This window comes from Sus scrofa, chromosome 2, assembly GCF_054392235.1.
Source record: "Sus scrofa isolate SSC_HxYL_T2T_F1_AM1 chromosome 2, Sscrofa_HxYL_maternal_Yorkshire_Landrace_v2.0, whole genome shotgun sequence".
Taxonomy (NCBI): Eukaryota; Metazoa; Chordata; class Mammalia; order Artiodactyla; family Suidae; genus Sus; species Sus scrofa.
Genome location: NC_139384.1, coordinates 123,525,029 through 123,543,531, shown reverse-complemented (window position 1 = coordinate 123,543,531; position 18,503 = coordinate 123,525,029). Strand labels below are relative to the sequence as shown.

Genomic DNA, 18,503 nt, shown 5'->3' with positions numbered 1-18,503 from the left:
AAACATTTTGCCAGGTCTGATAAATGCTGTTTAAAAAGATAAAGAAATAGATAAAACTTTCCAGAATTATTTGTATCTCAAATAGTTAAAATAAGAAACTTTCAGTGTATAATTTGAATCATATGAAATTGCCAACATTTCATAATTTTTGACCCACAAAAATGGTAGCTTCACATTAATTAACCTACTATAAAGTAGTAGGTTTCTGTGACCTGTTTATTTCACTTACATGGAATTCTTTCTTTTCCCACATTATCAAAAAACAACAGTGATTTATATGGATTAATAAAATTCATAATATTGTGAAGAGTAGTTGCAGATATTATTTGAAGCTTGTAAAAGCAATTAAAACCTACAGTACCATGTTTCATAACAGTCTGAAATATAGCTTCTGTACATGGATGTGACAGTATACTCTGAGTGTAATGATTGAAAATATTTTGCAGTTGATAGCTTTTCATTATGAAAGGATAGTAGCTCCAAAAATCTTCTAATCCCCTGAGATATAAAGCTTTCTCTATTTAGCATATAATTAATATATTCTAGAACTTAACTACATTACACTTTGTTAGTTCTCCTCCGTGGGTGAAACTTTGGCCTTTAATAGGCTTCACCTTAAAAAGAGATCATCTCCTAAAATTCAGTAGACTTTATAAGAATATTTTATAAATGCAAAGGACTTAAATAGAAGCTTTTAGGGATGCAGTTTTATTTAAAATCTTTCATTTCTTAGCAGCTAAACAGTTCTTCCAAGTAGTTTATTTAGTGCACACAAATAATTTTTAAGCACATAGTGATTACTCTATGCTGCATACATGTCCTTAAAAAATGAAATGTAATAATTAGTAGATAGAGAACCATATTATCTGATATTCTTTAGTTGGAATGGTTTGTTTTTGTTGAAAGCATAACATTCCAGAGAACTAAAATGTTTAAATTCAGCTTTTTAACTTTCAAAGCTATTATCACCAAGGGTAAATTGCATTTCTTAAACTAATAATAGTTTGTTTATAACTGTATATATAAATATTTATGATATTACTGATTTGAGGAAACTGTCAATCATAGTCTGTTTTCTTGACGACATCTCTCTCTGGACCTGAAAAATAGTTGGCTGAATTTAATGACTATTACATATATTGTAGATAGATGGTGGAATGAATTAAATGCAAGCACAATACTATTTCACCAAGATTTGCTGCAATTAAATTGAGCTGAATTCTTTTACTGAGAAACACACTGAATCAAGTCATGTTAATGCACTAATTTAGCAAAAAAAAAAAAATAGTTCTTTTACTGAAAATATCATTTTGCATAAAATGCCAGGTATTTACTTGTTTATGTTCAAATATCTTGAAATAAAAATATTTAGCGTATTAAGGTTCTGGTGAAATCAGAAAAAAAAGTGTTTAGAAACTATTCTTTGAGAATAGAGAATTTTCAAGCATCTGGAATTCAATTTCAAATACTGTTTTACTCAATGGTAAGTGTATTACTCCAGCTGATAAAATAGGTAAAGTATGTCCCAATAGATTTTTCAAGTAATCTATTCACTGACATAGATTAACCTCAACATAGAGCAAAATAATGTAAAATATAGAACAGAGTAATTGAGCAGGAACTAGAAAAACTAAAAAGATACCACTATTTAATTATTAGGTTTACTTATATTTTCCAAAATATACTGCTTACCTTCGAGGTTAAATTGTCCTGCTTTTACTCTGCCTTTAAACTTTGCTTTTAATAGTCTGAATATATAACACAAACCTGTAAAGAGATATACCTTTTCTTTAATTATATCATTTATTCAATCCCCAAAAAAGCAATTTTTAATGAATGCCTAAAACTGGAAACAATTAAGAAAGACCATAGATTTCCCATGTTCTTTCTCATCAATTGAAATGGCTGATGGACCACAGGCCTTTATCTGCTCTCCCTCCAAAATCTTGCTAAAGTGACATCAAAGGGATTAAAAAAGAGAGAATAGGAAAGGAGATAAGAGAGGATGAGAAACGTCAACACATTTTTAGAAAACAGGAATCAGAAGGATGAGTGCTAACTGTCTTAGGAGAGCGGAGGAACTCGTAACCTAAGTGTTTTCAGAGAGAGAGACTTCATGACAGGCGAGCTTGTTGCACGTGACCTTGTGGGCCTGCAGAATCCCTGTAAGGCTCAGAGGCATCAGATATGTTAAAAACAAAGAAAAAAAACCTCCTATATGGTCAAAGATCCTTAAGTGACCAGTCATTTGAGAAGAGCTTTTAACATAAAAGAGAGAGATGAAAACAAACAGAAAAATGAGGCTAAGAGGAAGCAGAGGCAATGGAGATAGCAGAGAAAACATTAAAAACCTTAATACTATTCTCAGAGATAAGAAAAGTAATTACATCCTTGAAAAAGAACAGGCTGTTCTGAAAGAAAGAGGAAGATGAGTTTCCAGATTGAATGGGCCCACCAAATGCCCAGCATCATGTATGGAAATTGATCTACATGAAGGCACATCATCATGAAATTTTATATTGCCAAGAGTGAAAAGGAAATTCTAAAAGTTACCCAAGAAAGAAGACAGGATTCATGCTACAGATCAGAGATAAGAGTGGATCCAGAATTCTTAAAAGCAATACAAGTGGTAATTATTTTGCCATATATAAGTGTATCAAATCAACATGTTATATACCTTAAACTTATACAATGCTCTATGTCAATTTTATCGCAATAAAGCTGGGGGGGGAACAATATGAAAAGCTAGAAGATAATGATACTTTCAAAACTGAGGAGGAATGGTTTTCAAACTAGAATTCTACACACTACTCAACTATTACTTAATTGTGAAAATAAAGATTCTTTTAGACATTTAAGGATTCAAATTTTATCTCCCATTAACCCTTTGGAAGAAGTGTTTCTTCAAAAAAGTGAATGAACTACAATAGGGGAAAGACATGGGATCCATAGGAGAGCCGAAAAGGGAAATCTTAGGTTGTCTGTGCACTTACCCCTCGTAGTCTTCAACTCAGCAGAAGAAAGAGTTTGGAGGACTTCAGTAGGGAGGGCATGGAGATAGGAGGGTGTGGTTGGGTGATGGAACTAATAAGTTAATTTATGTATTTAAGCTTTTGTAAAAATATTGACAGATTTGAACTATCTGTAGGAACATTCAAAAAATAATGATATATGAAAAAGTAAGCGAATAAAGTATGAGCCAAATATAAACTCTAGATAAAAACTGAAAAACAAGGGTTGATCATAGTACTCTATTTGGCTCAGCAGTGAACAGTATTTACTCAGTCATGATAATATAAATATCTTCTATTTCACTTATTCTCCCTAACCACACTGAAAGCAAGGACAAAGACTTTTTTTTTAATTCGTCATTTGCATGCAGTAATCACACAACAAATATTAGTCAAATTAACCTGCAGTTCAGGAATCTCTATGTAATTGTTAGCTCTCAACATTATTGACTTTGTTTAACTTCATAAATCTCACCCAAAAAAAAACCTTTGGGGGTACTTCTGATTAACATGAAATAGGTATCCCCATTCAGAAATGCACATCTAGCAATTTTTAAAATTTGAGCCGTGAATCTCCAAGTCCCTGAAGAGATGGTGTTCCCATCAGTTCAGAGTCCCAGTGTTGCATTCCAGAAGTGTTGGGAAAGAGGTTACTAAAAGAGAAGCCAGGTTGATGAACTGTCTGTATTGTCTACCAACTTGCTTTGTAATGGGGAAGACTATCAGAAGTCAAGTAGGAGAATCAGGAGGAAAAGAAGCAGAAAGTTCCAAAATTCAACAGAAAGTGACCCAAACAGTTTTGTCATTAGGCATATGTTACATCTTGAATGTAGAAACCTAAGAGGACAGAAGAAATAACAGACTTGTGGTGATGATACTGGACATAAGGATTCCCAAGGAATTGCTGCAAATAGCTCTAGCTCATGACTTACCTCCCCACATTCCCCACAGGTAACCAGTCCCAGTCAGTCAAAGAGTCAATTTGAAAGGAACAGACATACAATCATTTACAGCATCTGTGACTGTCCTTTTCATGGGGGAATGTGGAGAAGTGAGGCCAACAGAACAAGAGTGAAATACATGGGTCCTGTGTCTAAAGAGTTTTGCAGAAAAATGAAAAGGGTCTGACATGTTCCAGGAAAATAAATGACTACAGCATAATCAAGACATTTCCCAATAAAAGTATTGATTCTAAGAAATAAATCATATGTGCTAGACATTAAAAGCAAGACACATATGAAGGAGAAGAAATCAGGTTGTAGTTAGGTTTCTGCACAGCAAAAATGAAGCAGCCTGAGTGTGAAGCTCTGAAAATAATAATAAGTATGACCCCAAAATTTAATCCTTAACCACATTGTTCCTTAAACATAAGAGTAACCGTCTTTCTCAGGCATTCAGGAACTTAGGAAATATATGATGAATCTTTCTTTTAAAAAAAGCAAAACTACTTAAAGATGCTACCTAGCTACCCAAGAGATTAATCAGGAAAAAAAAATGTATCAGGAATAAAAGAAAATCATGGAGCAAAACTCATGGAATTTCACCCATCAAATATAGAACCAGGGCAAAACAACTATGAGAATTGTGGTTAGAAAAACAGATGGAAACACTGAAACCTGACAATGTAAAAATAATAATATAGCTAACCAATATGAGAGGAGGAAGGAAGAGAGAGAAATGCCTGACAGTTTTCTCATCTTTACTAATACAGAGTAAGCAGATTAAAATGTAGAATTTTTTAAATGACTCTGAATTCTTAAAGGTTTTCATGATTTCTTTTCTTAATTTATGTAAACTCTTTTAAGGATGATTATCTCTTATGGTGAAGAAATATTTAACTGAAATTTTATGATTCTTTTAGTTTCAATTTAATTTATTTTGGTTAAATTCAGGTAAAAACCAATTAAATACTTTTTAAAAGCATGTATAATTATATATGGTATTTCTAAAATTATTTTTATCTTTATTTTGCTCAGTCTATATGCAGAAGGTGCTGGAAGAATGCTTACCAGAGTTAGTGATGATATTTATGGATAGTGGGATTTGGAATAATTTTGAAGCTTTCTTATACTTTCCTTTATTGATTTTATTTTTATGAAAAGTTGTGCCACTTTTCTACCATGAAAAGAGTCACTGTTTGAAAATCATGGAACTAAAAAAGTTATTCTAGTTTGACTGCTAAAAAAGTGAGTACAGGTATTTCAGTAACATCTACCAACCAAGGAAATGTTTCTTAATTGAGCCTTATTCATATTTTCTGCTAATGTGACTCTTTCAGCTGGGCATTGTTGAGACTCCTTTTGGGGTTATGCTATTATAGAAAATAGGAGTTCCCATCATGACTCAGCAATAACGAATCCAACTAGGATCCATGAGGACGCGGATTGGATCCCTGGACTTTGCTCAATGTGTTAAGGATCTGGCGTTGCTATGAGCTGTAGTGTAGGTCACAGTAGCGGCCCAGATCTGGTATTGCTGGGGCTGTGGCATAGGCCAGTAGCTGCAGCTCCAATTTGACTCCTAGTCTGGGAACTTCCATATACTGCAGGTGCAGCCTTAAGAAGACAAAAAAAAAAAAAAAAAAAATTAATATTATAGAAAATAACTGAGTCGTCATGTTCATGGTTTTCTGTATCAGTTAAGATTCTTTGGCTGCAAGTAACAGAAAAAAAAAATCATCAGAGGCTACTTTAAGTGAAAACAAAACCAAGAACAGATGCAAAGAAATTATTGGATAAAAATAGGGTAACTCCCAGAATCCAAGATAAAAATGAAATAAGGTACCTTGGGAAAGATAAGAACATGGGATCTCTAGTGAGCTGGGACTAAGGTGAGCCTCTTTAGGGAGCCTCCCCATCTCCAAACCCCCAACTCCCACCCCCTACCCTCCAACCCCCCCAACCCCGATCCTTCGTGCCCCCCCCCTGCTACATTGTCTCCAGCTGGTTTTCTTCTTAAGTCATTCCAGGTAGAATTCAGATATCTGCCTGTGAATGTGCTTAGTCAAGTTTAGGACACATGCCCACCTACTACTCAGAGTCTAGGGAGGGAACCTTTGATTACAGTCCCCAGAGTGCACCTGTGGAAAGGAAGATGGAAGGTTTGTTACCAGAAAGTGAGAATTAATGGGGGCAGGGCAGATAAAAAGTCCTGATGCCCCCCATCTTTGCCTCACTTTAGACATGTGGTAAAGTAAGCTGCTCTCTCACTCAGTATGCCTCTAGAGGAATTAACTGATTTAGTTTCTTTATCAGATCTGTTCCTTCATTCCTTTCAAAGTAATTACAGGCTGCTGCTTCTCTGTCTCATGACACTGATTATTAGCTAAAGCTAATTCATCAGCTAGATATAGGTGAAACACCTTTAGCTATCTTTCAGGAAAAGCTTAGTAAATTATTTGTCATTCTCCAGCCCAAGAAATGTTCTCCCTGTAAGTAAAAGTTTATTAGATACCGTGAGAGGTCTCTGGGTTCAGCCATTTTCTGTCCCAGCTATAATTAGAAAGCTAGACAAATTATATCAACTCCTAGGGAAAAAATCCACACACATACTCTTTTTAATAAATCCAATTTACTCTATTTGCTTGGTATTAACAACTGTTAATGTTATGTCCAAATTCCCTTCCTTCCTCGTTGAAAAGAACTCTATCACCACAGCCAGTACATACAAATGGATAGTTAATTACTCGGCACAGAGGGTTATGTGATTCATCACTGCAATGTGGAAGTGAGTGTTGCCAATTGTCAGCTTTTTCCAAACTACATGGTGTTATATGGTTTCTGTCCCAATCAATAGTGGCAAAGCTCCAGAAAGAAATACTACCTAGATGTCAGGGACTCATTAAGCTGATCAGTCTGTAGTCCTTCGTCAGTGATTTCCAAACCTGGCTGTGTGTCAGAATCACTTGGTGACATTAAAAAAAAAAAATTTTTTTTTTTAATTTAAAAAAAAGAGGAAGGAAAAGATGAAAAGATACAGCCTCCTGGTATCCACACCCAAAGCCACTGAATCAGAATATTATGGTTTAGGTCAGGGACAAATTCAGGATTTTTCAGAGCCTAAGGTTTACACATTTTGGGGGTTCTCTTTAAGAGAATGAATGCATGATATCTTGCCTTCACAGATGTTACAAAAAATATATTATCATGGGAGTACATTTCTAGAACCTAAGCCCTTGTAAAAGTCCACGTATTTGACGGACCCTGAAGCTTAACCTTCATTAACTTTATGGTCAGCCCACCTATGGGCCAGGATCTGGAAATAAATGTGTGTTTGCCTGTCTGCGTCTGTATCTGTGTGCACAGTTCAAGCTCCCAGGTAAGGGGATCCAGGATCGGGACTCTCCCTTCTCCCTCAAAAGCAAAAAGGATAGAGAAACTTTAGTGTTCTCTACTTTTTCGTCTGGTTCTGCACTGAACTTTATTTATTTATTTTTTTAACTTTATTTATTTATTTATTTTTTAAACTTTATTTATTTATTTATTTATTTATTTATTTGTCTTTTTGCTATTTCTTTGGGCCGCTCCCACCGCATATGGAGGTTCCCAGGCTAGGGGTCAAATCGAAGCTATAGCCACTGGCCTATGCCACAGCCACAGCAACGCAGGATCCAAGCCGCGTCTGCAACCTACACCACAGCTCACGGCAACACCGGATCCTTCACCTACTGAGCAAGGGCCGGGACCGAACCCGCAACCTCATGGTTCCTAGTCGGATTCGTTAACCACTGTGCCACGACAGGAACTCCTGCACTGAACTTTAAAATCTCAAATTGAAAAACTATGAATTTCATATTTTTATTTACTTTACCCTTCTTAGGACAGAAATTTCTCATCAGCAAGATTTACTGACAATATCTTAACTAGTCCACATGCTGGACAACAACCGCGAATTACTGCTGCTCTGGTTACAGTCAGGGAGGAATAATCGAGCTCGACTTTCCGTGTTTAGTTTTAGTTTGCAAAGAGCTTTTTGCTTTTTTCACACGATTTCACATGATTTTAGATATTGAGTTTTGGCACCAGTAAGTGTACGTGTTTGCCTTGAGGAGCACTGGGTTGGAGAGAAATGACATTATAGGAAATGTCAAGTTCTTTACTTTACTCTGGTAAAATTAAATGATCTGTCCAGCAGCACCTTTTAAAAACCTGGCTTTTAATCCTTTTGCAAAAGTAAAATATGCCTAGTGTTGAATATTTTTAAATGTATAAATATTTAGGGGAAAATATATATTACCTATAATCTCCCCAAAGATACCAACAGTCATCACAGTGATTGACATACTGTAGCTATTCAATAAATGTTTTATAAAACAACAATGTGAATTCTAGAGAATACAAGCAAGACCTGTTGCTGAATTTTTTCACCAAGTACCTATAATTGTGATATCTAAGATTAACACATATTTAAATGAATGCATGTTGAGTACTAACAAGTAAAGGCCCTATGCTAGACAATGATGATATAAAGATCAATAAAGGGGAGGTCTTTGCTCGTCTTAGTGGAGTTTATATCCAATAGAAGAAGAAACCAATAAATCCCTACTAATAAAAGGACACATAGACAATAAGGACCTCAAGAGCAGCTATGTAAAATTCCACGTAGGAAACTTCTTTCAAATCTAAGCGCCCCAAGTGATTTCTTTTCTCTTGACATTCTTGACTCCTCTGTTTCTCTCACTCCACATATAATCCATCAGCAAATACTGTTGGTCCTGTCTTTAAAATCTACTCATAATTCACCTCCTCCTCTCCATCTCTGTTATGCTGCCCTGGGCCAAGCCACTATCACTTCTTGTTTGAATAATTGCAGTGGCTTCCTTTCCGGTCTCCCTGTTTCTATTCTTGCCCCCTTACAGTCTGTTCTCAATCCAGAAGCTGGAGAAGTCCTTTGAAAATTTAAGTTAGCTCATATCACTCTTCTGCCCCTAGTTCTACAATGTATTTGTGTTTCATTAAGAATGAAAGCCAGTGTCACTAAATTAGCCTATGATTTTGTCTACCCCCTTTTCCATCAACTCCCCAGTCTAAAATCCACTACTTGCTACCTTGCTTCTTCCCACCTCTTGGCCTTGGCACTGGGTGTTCTTTGCAGAGTGCTTTTCCTTTAGATACCTGTATGGTTGATCCCCTATTCCTTAAGATCTTTTTTCAAATGTTACTTTCTCTGTGAGGCCTTCCCTGTCCTTCCTAATTAAAAATAGAGCACTCCTACCCCTGGTCCCTGCTTTAGTTTTCTCCAGGGCATTATTACCACCCCAAAATTATATATTCTGATTATTTATTTGTATTCATAAGACAAGCTCCACAAGGGCTGGGATTTGATCTCTTTATCCCCAGCTCCTAAAACATTCCTTGGTGCATAGTAGGTACTCAGTTAGCATTTGTTGAAAGAAGAGATAATATATTTACTCTGCTGACATCCCCACATACTCTTCTCTCTTCCTTTGGTTTCCTTCCTTTCAATATCAAGATACTTTTTACAATGTTTACTGGACAGTCCCACAACACATACGTTGTCACCAGCGTTGGTATTTTTTAAGTGGGTAGTCACTGAAATCACATCCTACTTTGTGCTGCACACTGGGGCAGATAGACGTTTATATCTGAGACCTGCTTGAAACTGATGCTCTGTCTTTAAGGTGGTCTGGAAAATTCAGAAAGGTGGCCAAGGCAGATAAATGATGGAGACACTAATGTACTTTTCCGTATCTACGAACCAACATATTTAAGCCCGGAATTCACTTCTCATAAAGTGAGAAAATCTAATATAATGTCAGGATTTTGAAAAGGATGCATAATTCTTTGATAAGTAATGTATGTATTTATGCAGGTTGGAATAAAAAAGAATCATTGAACCAGGGACTTTAGGTTCTCAGCTAATGTTAGAGTGGTAAGGCTTTTTTTCCTTCCTCATCTTGAATTCTCAAGTTTAATAAGGAGATTGTCAGGGGAACCTAACGTTGCACTCAGAGGGTTGGTTACCACCAAACACAGCACCACTGAAAACCAGAGTAGTGGATCAGAGTTAACTGAAGGTTAGTTCTACATACACCCCTTCTTCTTTACATTTTTGGAAGTCCTGTATTCAGAAGTAGTTTCTACCTACCCAGTCAGATTTTTGTGTTTCTGCATTAAAATAAAATAATTAAGAAGAGATAAAGAGGAAAAATGTGTATATTTGTTGGTGATGCACTAAAAGACCTTTATTAAAAAAAAATTCCTTCACTTGAACTCTTACTTTTCCACCAACTTGTTTATCTCGTAGAAAGGAAAACAGACACAGGCTATAAATAGTGCTTGCATTTCCATGTCAGGATGTATAGGGCCAGGGAGCCTCTTCCCTGAAAGGTCAAGGGCCATGGCCAGCTTGCTTTCTTTGTGACTCAGACAATACCTGCGTGTTGCTATTCTGAACTCAGTAAGCAGAGTTATGTACAATAAATGCCCTATGTACAGCATCTGGAAAGTTCTAACACAATCCCGACATTTTACTCTAATATTATTGGACATTGTTGGACAGTCTTCAGATTTATTTTTCACTTGATTTTTAAATTGAGCATTTGGAAAGTTCTCTATAACCTCTCCCCAACCCCACCTAATTTACTTTCTTATTTTAAGAAACTTGAAGACTTTTCATGTCTTCAGAGGACAGACCAAGTTTATTTTACTGGTAGTTTCCTTCAAATTACATGGAAAATTATCTGTTGTCTAGAAAGCTATTCTCTGCTGTAGTCTAATAATAGAAAAATTATCTGTGTGCTTTTCCTCTTCATCAGTTTAATTTAATAGATATCTCCTGAGTACTGACAAGGATAGTGGCACTAAACCAGATTTTTTTTAAATGTGTAACACCATGCAAAGTTGGATCACATCATTATTCCTTGGGGAAATGAAAATTAAGACCCACAATGAGGTGCCACTTTCCATCCACTAGAGTGGCTATAATGAAAGAGACAGACATTACCAAGTATTGGCACAGATGTGGAGTCACTGGAACTTTTATATATTTCTGGTGGGAATATAAAATGGTACAGCCACTTTGGAAGATGTTTTGGCAGGTTCTTTAAAAGTCAAGCGAATACTTAACCATATGACCCAGAAATAGCACTCTTAGGTATTTACTCAAATGAAGTAAGAACATATATACACACAAAGACATGTATGCTTATGTTCACAGCAGTGTTATACCTAATAGCCAAAAAGTGGAGACAGCCCAAAAGTCCATCTATAGGAGAAGGGATACTTTTCAGCATTGAGAATGGAGGACCTACCAGTAGACATGGCCATGTAGCTGAGTCTCATGACCAGAGTGGACAGCAAAGGTACAAGGTGGCAAGTGTGTTGGGTATTTGACTCTGTATGAAGCTCAGAAACAAAAATATTAATCTGTGTGATGGGAAGTCAAGATAGTGGTTGTCCTTTGCGGGGGGAACAGTGGTGACTGGAGTCTGGGATGAGGGTGCTTTAGGGGTGCTGGTTATACTTTGTTTCTCAGTCCAGATGCTGTTACACAGCTGTGTTAACTTTGTCACAAGTCATCAAGCTATACCCTGAGGATTTGTGCAATTTTCTGCATGTATGTTATACTTTCAAAAAATATATTAAAACTGTAGAAATGAGTGACCGTTTAGTCTCAGAGATTCAGGGGTCCTAGGAAAGTACTCTCCACATTTGCTGCCTCAACGACTCTGCAGTCTAATGGGAAGCCGGGCATGCTGATCAATAATTCTAATATGAAACAAACTCTGATAAATGATGCATTAGAAATATAAGTAAGTGCAATGAAGGAAAGGAAAATATGTACAAAAAAAGGACAACTTGGAAAAGAATTACAGAGTGTAGTCATTGTTGGGTTTACTATATAATAGTAGGAGGAACATACTAACATATAAAAATGGAAGGAAGGCTATAAATGAGAAAGGAATTAAAAGCATGGGATTATTGACTGTTGGAGAAGCAAAGTTATTTTAAAGTATAAGAACACATAAGCTATTTATATCCTTAAAAATGAGTTCTTTTGTTTTTAGGTGACTGACTTTGCCAGAGTTGTAGGTTATTCTGAGTTCCAGGGGTTCCCAGCCTGACTGCACATTGGGATCACAGGAGCTTTTATGGCTTCTCCTGAATCAGAATCTCCAGGGGTGGGACTCGGGCATCTGTACTTTCTCTAGGCACCTGTGATTCTCCTGAATTGCAGGCCTGGGAATCACTGCTGGAGTCCCTGCAGGGTAGAGAGAGCCTTCGCTGGGACCATCACACAACAACAAATGTCTCTGAAAGTGTCATTTCTTTGGTTTTGGAGCTTCTGTGGCTTCCACACAGAAGAGCACTTTTCATATTTATCTCTTTGTATCTGTGCCAAGAAACTTCTTTGCTAATGGCTTTTATCCAAGTATTACATGAAAGATGTTAATCCTACTGTTAAATTTTAACCCTAATTCTTTTAAGCACTAGGGTATTTCTTCTGATTTTATTACAGGTACATAGATCCATAGCAGACGATAGAACTGGAAAGGACAAAATGGCACATGCAGGTCACTTGTTAATGCACTCATATGACTAATCTTCCTCCTATGAGGAAAAAATGTATTTTTAGTCCTAACATTTATGTCTTAGATTTTACAGTGTGAAAACAATACCTGCTTTCACTTAGAAAGTTTTAGTCTTCTACTTGGTTCATTCACTTGTTATCTATTATTAGCTTATCCATGTTTTTTTCTCTTTGTTTTCAAATAAGTTTATAGTTATAATAAAGTTGCCAAAGTACCAGAGAATTCATGTATACTCCTCACCTAGCTGCTTCTTAATGTTGACAATTTATATAACCATGGTATGAATATCAAATGAGGAAATTAACATGAAACAATGTTAACTAAACTACAAATCTTATTTGGATTTCAGCAGGTTTTTTTCCCCTAACTTCCTTGTCTGCTCCAGGATCCAATCCAGGATCCCCACATTATGTCTGGTTATCATGTCTCCTTAGACACCTCCAATCTGTGACAGTTCCTCATTCTTAGACTTCATTACCTTGACCCTTTTGGTGAGTGCTGGTGAATTATTTTATAGAATGTTTCTCACTTTGGATTTGTGTGATGTTTTCCTATGAGTAGATTGAGCTTACTCATTTTGGCAAGAATACTGCTGAAGTGATCAGAAGATACATTATGTCTGTATATGTTATTTTTGACATGCCCTCAGTCTTCTTAAAGCACTTCTTTTTTCTAAAGTCACCAGATATTCCAGACTCATCTTGTTTTCCCTGCTGCTGTCCTGGAACTAGCCTTTTCTTTAAGGAGCCCTGCTTCCTTTTATCTCTTTTATTGGAGAATGATGTTTAGAAATTAAGATCTCAGTGCTTAGTAGATCGGTTGCTCTGGGGAGACCTTGCTCCTAGTGTCTCTCAGCAAAAAAAGGCTAGGAGATATATGTATGTATACTAAACCATGCATACATGCACATACATCATATTTATTAGTTATTTCTGTCTGTATTTATCTCTATGTGTATATAATAAAAGATGAGTTCCTTCTAATCTCTGTTTCCAATTCAGTACCACAAGGTTCATTATAAGCCTTTCCCCTTATTTGTAACTTCTTTCTCTAACAGTGAAAAGATTGGCTCTCATTATTTATAATCCTAGATTATACGAAAAGTAGTTACTGGATTCCTAACTCAGACCCCTGTGAGAAATAGGTTTACTAACTAGAGTGCAGTATTTGCTGACAATTCTTCTTGGTTTTCACTTTACCAATATCCAGTCAAAATCATGTTTCCCAAAATACTTAATTCTTAATCACCATCCCCTTCAGGGTGGTTATATTATTCGTCCAGGTCATGTGGTTAATGTTTTAACATGATTAGCTTCATTTGTTACTCTTGTTATTCCACTTCCTGTTCCCCATCTTGCTTGGTTTTAACTTCTTATTTTGGGAGATAGGTAAAGCATTACAATGATTCGGACTTAAAACTGTATCCAAGAAGATACTCCAAGAAACGTCTGTCCCTTCTCACACCTTCAGCTCTATATGCCATTCCCCTTTCCTTCCTACCCTTTTCCACTAACCCCCTATAGCTCAAGAGTCTCTGTAGTTTCTGGTTATCTCTCCCATATTCCTTTTTCTCAGATGAGCAGATTCATGCTTTTTAAACATTTTATTGTCTTTTGTATGGTGATAGTACATCATATTAATTCTTTTTGCACTTTGCTTTTTTCACTGAATGATTTGTAAGTTCCTATTGATCTTCTCCCATTCATTTTTTAAAAAAAAATATATATATATATACATATATATATATATAGCTGCATAGTATTCATTTGTGAGGATTAAGCATAGTTTATTTAACCACTCTCCTATGTATAGGCTTTAGGCTATTTCCATTGTTTTGCAAGCACAAAGTACAATCAACATTTTAATGAATAAACTTATAGATGGTATAATTTTGTATAATTTAAAATATATTTCAGGGTAGATTCCTAGGGAGGGAGTTTCTTAGTCAAAATTAATTATGTGTGTGCTTGCTTATGCCTATGGAAATGCCTTTTAGTGAGTTAATGTATATCCTTGATCAGCATATAAGTTACTGAATTACAGCTTTTAGTTTGGATAACTTTAAAAACTGTATTAGTTACACCTAGCACATTAAAATTATACTAAAATTTCACTGGGACTAGGAGTTAGTCTTGCATAATGTATCCCTGTTCAGGCCTTAAAAATACCATTGTAATGTGTCAACAACCCCTTAATGAAGGTAGAAATCACTCATTCCATTTACAGCCCTGTCATCCCAGGTTTCTGATCGCTGATGGAGGGTAGACAGTTCAAGAACTCTGAGAGCAACATAATGACTTAGTGCTTATATAATGCTCTCTTTACTCAGAGCTTTTTACTTTTCAAAACTCTGTCAGGTCTTTTCATTTTATATCAGCTACACCCTGCAGAATGGTTTGGGAAAATATCAGATAAGTCATTACATTTATGTAGTGCAAAGTCCTTAACATGTCTTATCTCATTTGACCAATCCTATGAAGTAGGCAGAACACAGAGTCAGCATCCCCATTGTGCGGGTGGAGAAGCTGAGACTCAGGAAAGTTAAATATCATCCTGAGGTCAGACATCTATTGAGTAGTGAGGCCAGAAATGAATTTGAAACTCTACCAGAGTACAGGTTTCACGGCTAGCTCAAGGAAAATAATGAACACAATATCCAAAGGGTAGGATATAGTCATAGAGAGGTGAATTATTTTGTATACATTTTGGAATTTAAAGCTTCTATTGAACCCCGTTTTATAGTCCCAGGGTAAATCCTTGGCTACCTATAAGCTGTAATGTTTAAATCCTAAATTGGGGTAAAGGGAAATACACTCTGAATAGCCCCAGGCTCCTCGACCACCCTGGGTGCTACTTCTGTGATAGAAAGAGCCCTGGCTTTGGAGCCAAACAAACCATTTCAATTTGTACCCTAGTTTTGCCACTTAATAGGCCTGAGGCCTTGGTGAGGTATTTAACCTCAATCTTCTCGCCACTGCAATGGGTATTATTTTTGCAGTGCTGGGGGGGGATTAAAAGTAACTTCACCAATTACTTCTACAAGACTCTTGCTGGGGCATCTAGATGTTATTCTTCCAGTGAGCCTTCCCTTTCCTTCAGGGCACTTGCTACAACTTAGAATTATGTATATTTGTGTGTTCCTTTCACATCTTTTTCTCCTTGTAGAATATAAGCTTTATGACATCAAGGACTCTTGATTTTTGCTACTCTTATGCCCAAATGCTACTAGCCTTTGAGTAAATATTTCTGGAATAAATCTGCCACTTCTTTGCACTTGTTTTTATTTCAGCCACATTCAGCTGCACAGATTGACCTGCTGCACAGCTACACAGATTGACCTGCCGCTCCCCTATCCCTACACATCTCTTTGTCCTTACACATGCTATTTCCTTGGCCTGACATCCCCGCTGTCACTCCTTTGTTTTTCTGGAGAATCCTTACTCATCTCTCAAGGCCCAGCTCTGCTCTTCCATGAGGGCTCCCATGATCTCCCTCCTCCCCTGAAGAGTGAGGGCTGCCATGCCCTTTGGCACGCCTCCGTAACTGGCCCAATTACACTGCAGTCATTGGCATGTTCAGCTGATATTTTTAAGAACTGACTGTACCAGGCATCTGCTCCATGCTGGGCATATAGCACTAAATAGGAGCTATCCTTCTAATGGGAGAAGGTGAACCACAAAGCAAGTATATAAATAAATAAATAATGACATTTCCAGTAGCAGAAAATGACAGGGCGATCGGTTCCAAGAAGCTGATCTTTAACTTAAGATCTAAAAAGTGAGGAGGTAGGAGTGGGAGGAGATGGGGACCAGCATTGTGTTTTGACTCTTTACTTGGCTGTTCCTCATTTCCTGCCAACCCTCCCTCCCTAACCCCCGCCAACCCCTTCCCCTCAAACCCGGGCTCTGAGCTCTGTGAATCTCTGGCCCCAGTACCCAGCACAGGCCCAGTGCATCACACCACAGTGTTTCGGAATTCCCGGGAGACCAGCCCCACGATTCTGGTTTAGTAGATCTGAAGTGCAGTCAGGGCCAGGAGCCAGCTCTCAGCTTACTATCCACTCCTCCACTTACCGTCCTGTGATACTGGGAAGGCTGTTCAGTCATTCTGTGACTCAGTTTCCTGTCTTTAAAATGGAACCCACAATAAGACTGTAAGGCTGTGGTGAGGATGAAAAGAGATAATGCACCTAAAATTTTTAGCCCAATGCCTAGCACATGGATAGTCAATAAATATTGAAGAACGTACTCTAGAACGAGTGCTCCTGAGGTGTTGGTTGAATAAATGAATAAGTTAAGGAAACATGAAATTTAATTCTTCCTTCAGTAAGTAGAACCATGGCAAAACAAAAACTGCGTACCTTGATGTATCTTCATTTGTCTCATTTACTGGTTAATTTGAACAAGAAAGGAAAATACTGAATACTGGTAATTTAGCACCTAGAATATCAATAGTTATTAACTCTTCATTTGCTTATAAGGCAGCCTCAAAAAACTCCTTGGATCATTTGGTTTACCTTTTCTTGGATAGTGCAGGGTTTTCATGTCCTAGTCTCAAACCTCGAGAAAAGTATGCAACCTACCAATATAGTGTCATCCTGCATCTTGTGCTCCATCTTTTGAAATCACAGTGTGAGCACTTTGTATTGGAAGGAATTTCTTAATTGTCTTCTACTTTTTTTTTTTTTTTTAACCATAAGAGATCCTCAGGATATTGTAACCAATGAAATTTGTGACAATACCAGAGATAAGTTTTCTTAGATCAGTGGGACAAACCTGGAATATTGCTTCTATTGTGTGAAAATATCACCCAGACCATTCAGCAAAACTTTGACAGATTCACTCTGCCTGGCCTCACTTCTTTGGAAAACTGAAATAGCATTTGTGCAGATGAGAGCATCAGCAAATTAATAACATGAGGAACTTCCAGGAACTTTTTTTTCTTCTTCCTTTATAGCATCTTCACTGGAAAACAATGGGGTTGTGCTTATTATTTTTATAAACTTTAACATATCTGGCCACTTAGGAGTACTTTGATACTTGAATGCATGAGCACGAATTTTCTAGTAAAAAAATTACTGAGATAATTAGCAAAGAGATCTTTGCCAAGTGTTTTTTCCTGTGAGCTGTAAGAGTTAACATTTATTTACATGAGTAATTCACTCTGCTCTTATCAATCTAATCAATTGGAAAATATCATCCGCTTTTAATGTCACAGAAATCAACGCATCCTATCGTAGAATGAGGAAATAATTAGCAAACAATTTATTTTTCCTTTTTAATATTTGCGGCATTGTTTTCAGGGTTTTCATTTACAGACCAGTGCAGCCTAAACGCTTTCAGGCTGCAGGTATTGAGACCTGTTCTTCTGCACCGCAAATGTAGAGGTGTGCGTGTGTTAAATCAGAAGTCTGTAGCAAAAAGTCACATTCACCGACTGGTCGCTCTTACAGGGTGATGGGTTATGGAGCTTTGCAGTGATAAGTAATACACATCATAGATTCTGGGATAAGCCTCTGCACTTCAGTAGGGGCACAATGCTCAACAGTCAAGAGGACCAGAGATACCGTCAGAGTGTTCAGATGACAGGCTTCATTTCATGTGTTAATAGAAGGATGGCTTCTGATATGGTAGGGAAATGCACCATAACAAATGCATTCCCTCTACTGTGCTCCAGCATAGCACCAATTATATTCGACTGTATGTATAATGTCTTCTTAATTCCAGGCAGTCTCAAGAAGGACTAACATGAAAAACATTATATATTCTTACATTTTACAGATCACGAACAGATGGAAAAAAACATGCCAATTGGTAAAGAAATTCACATGCAGTGTTACCCACCTCAAAATGGTGTTTACATGGGTTTTTATCTTTAAAAATTATTAAAGTTACCTTGGATAAAATTTAATTACAACTTGGGGATTTCCTGTAATGTTA

The 18,503-nt window shown here is 36.8% G+C and overlaps 1 protein-coding gene across 2 annotated transcripts in view; it reads left to right on the top strand.

Moving 5' to 3' along the window:
• FBXL17 (F-box and leucine rich repeat protein 17) overlaps positions 1 to 18,503 on the top strand; it is a 491,597-nt gene that overhangs the window by 449,460 nt on the left and 23,634 nt on the right. The gene's annotated exons all lie outside the window — the stretch shown is intronic.